Below are 4,579 nucleotides of genomic sequence, written 5' to 3' on the forward strand. Positions count from 1 at the left end.
TGGATGATTCTGCAGTGATATGGTTGATACAACTTGAAGCTACTCGTCGAGAGCTTCTTTTTGGTTAATCGTACGCCAAGATCGGACTTCGATAAATCCCTCAAATCCTTGTTTGATTATGAAGAAACCCGACGAATATTACTATTTTCTCTGGATGATTATCTATTTTTACTGTTTATTAGTGTTTATCTGTACAAAATAACGTACTGTATCGGTTATTTATATTTATGGAATATTGGTACCCGGTTGGATCATATTGGATATAAAAATATTATACTTAATAGCTAAGTATTAATAAAACTGATCCAATTCGGTACCCAGTTTAGGGTAAACATCAAAACCGGGCTTTTAAATAAAGTTTTTGGGTTCTGGGCTTTTGTTTACACGTACTACGAGAAGATAATAGAATTTTATTCAAAACATCTCGTATATCCAAAGTATCTATTTTATCGGTTTACCGAAACGATTAAATAATATCGTAAAATTTGTACCGAGAATCGTACAGGTAAAACCGTACTCCGGATCAAAAAAGTCAAAGCACGGAAAATGCTCGAAATAATCAAATTAGGCTAGAAATGAGTTTTTCCGTAACTTCCGCGTAGTAAAAACATAAAAACCGTTGAAGTTGGACAATTCTCGAATAATCAAAATAACTCAAAAAATAATTAGTTAAATCTATAAACCAATTATAAAATCATATAATGACATATAATTTGCTAGAAAAATATCAAAATAATCTATACCTCATTTTAGATACATAAAAATTAAAATGCACAAATTTTATCACATATAAACAACCAACACATATCTCAATTAATAGATAATTCACCAAAAATTCATAAAATAATCACTTAATATTCATTTATTGGAAAAAATAATTATGTGATATATTCCGGATATTACATCTTTCCCCCTTTAAAAGGATTCTGTCCTCAGGATCACCTATGCAAAAAATGAGGGTACTTCTCATTTCACTTTTTAACTCCCAAGTTGATTCTTCAACCCTTGGGTTTCTCCACAATATTCTTACCAAATTTACAACTTTATTTCTCAAGACTTTCTATCTTCTTTCTAGAATCTCTATTGGAATCTCAACATAAGACAAATCTTCCTGAAGTTCTATCGGCTCATATTTTATCAAATGCCTAGAATCTGGATTATACTTCTTAAGCATTCACACATGGAAAACGTTATGAATATGCTCCATATGCAGGGGTAACGCCAATTTGTATGTTACTTTTTCGACACGTTTCAAAATTTTAAAAGGTCGGACGTATCTAAGACTCAGCTTTCCCTTTTTTCCCAATATGGGCAATCCGTTCAATGGTGACACCTTTAGCAATAGTAGTTCTCCATCTGCAGACTCCATGTCTTTTCTGGATTGATCCACGTATTTTCTTTGATGATTCTGTGCTGCAATTAACATTTTCTGAATACCATCGACAACTCTGATAAGGGGATTTTATATCTACTTGGAACACTTCATTACAGGCTTAAGTTGGTGTTTTGGACTCAAGTTGTTCGTATTTTTGTTGTATTTTTGTGTTATTGCATTTCAGGCATCAGTTAAATGAAGAAAGGAGCTTTTCAAGGAAATATGCTGAAAATAGGTCAAAATTGAAAGCCTAGGCCATTCTCAATTGTAGAGAATCTCGTTAGATTCGCGTGGGCAGCTGAATCACCTCATTATGACGAGCAGAACTCAACAAAAAAACCCTAAATACTTTAACTAGAGAAAAAATTGGATTTCATTGCTTGTTGTGAATAAGGCTAGGCGTCAAATGGCTAGTAGCCGGCTCATATTTTTATGAGTAGTCTAGGGTTGAATGAGATGGAGTGAAACACACTCATTCAGAAATTATTGAAAAAAAGAGAAAAAGGAAAAGAAAAGAAAGTATGTATTTATGCATAATTGTTCAAGAGTGAGCTCTTTAATACTCGAGTTATTAAGTTCTAGGGGACTTTGTGCCTAGTGACCTAAGGCTTTTATAGTCTGGGATCCGCTAACCTAACGCTCGCTACATGGTGTTATTGTATAAGTCTTTTGTGACCTCATTCATTGCACGGTCAAATAAGTATCTTTGTTATGTGTTCAATAATAGCATTCTTAGAGGCTTAAGTTGGTGTTTTGGACTCAAATTATTGGTATTTTTGATGTGTTTTTGTGTTATTGCATTTCAGGCATCAGTTAAATGAAGAAAGGAGCTTTTCAAGGAAATATGATGAAAATAGGTCAGAATTGGAAGCCTGGGCCATTCTCAAGTTGTATAGAATCTCGTTAGATTCACGTGGGCAGTTGAATCACCTCATTCTGACGGGCAGAACTCAAGATACGAATAAAAGAAGAATTGTCAGAATTTTTCCAGAATGTCGGCACGGCCGAGCCAGAACCAGCGCGCCCATGCCGCTGAAAACACTATTCCAGCGTGGCCGCGCCCGAAAGCAGCACGCCCATGCCCGGTTTCTGCCCCGGAATCCTGATTTTAGTCGAAATTGAAGATTTTGAGAGTCCTGGTCATCCTGGAGCCTATATATACCAATACAAAGACGTTTTTAACAACAAGGAGACCTGAGAGAGCAATAAGAAGACCTAGAGAGCACGAGAAGGCTACAGAGAAGAAGACTCTTATTTTCTTTAATATAGTTGATACTTGGATGCTTGTTTTCGATTTGTCTTTGAACCCTACTTGGATATTGTTTCAAATCATGCTTTCATTGGAACCCATGGTGATGATGAGTTCGATTATGAACTAATCGTTATCGTGGGGTTCTAGCGGATTTATTTTTGGATTTCTTTAGTTAATTTGTTTCGATACCTTAGTGTGTGGTGATTGTATGATAACCTAGTACTGGTTGTGCTTATTCGTCTTATGTGCGTAGGTAACATATAAGATAGTGTGTTAATTCTTAATGAAGCGAAAGTGAATTTAAGGGTTTAGAACTTTCCATGCTAGCATAGGTTCATGTATTTATATGCATGATTTGTAGGTAATTTTAACCATCTTACTTTCCCTATGTAATCATGATAGATAACTTGTTCATTAAACTTTTATATCGTCAAATTCTATAGACATATAAGGTCTCAACACAATTGGTGTCTATTTAGCTTCTATCTCTTTTGTGGATGTCTGGTAGTAGGGTATTCGTACAATAAAATTTAAGAACAATGACTTTTAATGAAGTAGTAATGAAGTTAGAATCCCATGTTTGTCTCATATAGTTAATTCAATCACTTTTATTCTTAGTTATAATTGTTAGTTTAATTCTTAGTTATAAAAAATCTCAACTTGTTATTTGTCATAGCATTGGATAATAACCATATCGTTGTTGCATGGGTACATATTCTTAAATTAACCAAAGAGTCTATGTGAGAACAAATCTAATTTATATCTTATACTACTTGCGAACGTGTATACTTGCGTAATTTTAGCGCGTGTTTCGCCCTCACAAGTTTTTGGCGCCGCTGCCGGGGACTCGGTGTTAATTTTTAGTTTATGTGCTTGTCATCAGTGGTCGCTAAAGTTCACTGACTCGGATTCTTTTACTTTCACGGTTTATTTGTTTGTGTTTCCGGTACTCATTATAATGGGAAATCCTGCAGCAGGAATGAAAGCCTTGATGGATTTTTCTCAACTCAAGATCAATGACATTCAATCTAACATTGTCAGGCCAGTGATCACATCTCATACCTTTAAAATTAAGCATGGCATAATTCAGATGGTATAGAATTCAGTCCAGTTTGGGGGTGCTCCAACAAAAGATCCTAACATGCATATTTGGGACTTCATTGAGATCTGTGACACTTTCAAGTTCAACAATGTTTCTGAAGATGTTATAAAATTAAGGCTTTTCCCATTCTCTCTGAGGGGCAAGGCTAAGATCTAGTTACACTCTCTACCAGCTGGTTCGATTGCTACTTGGGAAGATCTTGCTCAAAAGTTTATCACTAAATTCTTCCCTATGGCGAAGACAGCTGCATTCGGAAACGCTAGTACTCAATTTGCGCAGCAAACGAGAGAATCTTTGTGTGAAACTTGGGAGCGCTACAAGGAGATGCTTAGGAAGTGTCCTCATCATGGAACGCCTGATTAGATGATCATCAATTATTTTTATAATGATTTGGGAGCACAGTCCAGACCTATGCTCGATGCAGCATTAGGTGGAGCCTTATGGGTGAAGAGCTATGAGGAAGCTTATGATCTAATTGGACTGATGGCTGCTAATGAATATCAGTATCCAACTCAGAGATTGCCACAAGGCAAGGTGGCAGGAGTTCTTCAAGTGGATACAACTATGGCTATCACTGCTCAACTAAAGGAGTTGTCTATAAAGATCGATTCTCTGGCTAACTATGGTGTTAATCAGATAACCAGTGTTTGTGAGCTGTGTGTAGGTTCGCATGCGATAGAGCAATGCACTATATCTAGTGAATCAGCTCAGTTTAGGAGCAACTTTCAGAGATCGCAACAACCAGTTTCAGACATTTATCATCTTGACAACTAGAATCATCCTAACTTCAGCTGGAGAAACAATCAGAATGTGATATAACAACCATTCCAGCAGTTTGGAAATAAGCAAT

The 4,579-nt window shown here is 36.0% G+C and overlaps 1 non-coding gene across 1 annotated transcript; it reads right to left on the reverse strand.

The window, feature by feature from the left end:
- Window positions 1-3,975: 3,975 nt before the first annotated feature.
- Window positions 3,976-4,082, reverse strand: LOC141716445 (small nucleolar RNA R71). The gene has a single exon (XR_012573155.1). It is a non-coding gene; the product is annotated as a small nucleolar RNA R71 (small nucleolar RNA).
- Window positions 4,083-4,579: the final 497 nt, after the last annotated feature.

This window comes from Apium graveolens, chromosome 3 (assembly GCF_009905375.1).
Source record: "Apium graveolens cultivar Ventura chromosome 3, ASM990537v1, whole genome shotgun sequence".
Lineage (NCBI taxonomy): Eukaryota > Viridiplantae > Streptophyta > Magnoliopsida > Apiales > Apiaceae > Apium > Apium graveolens.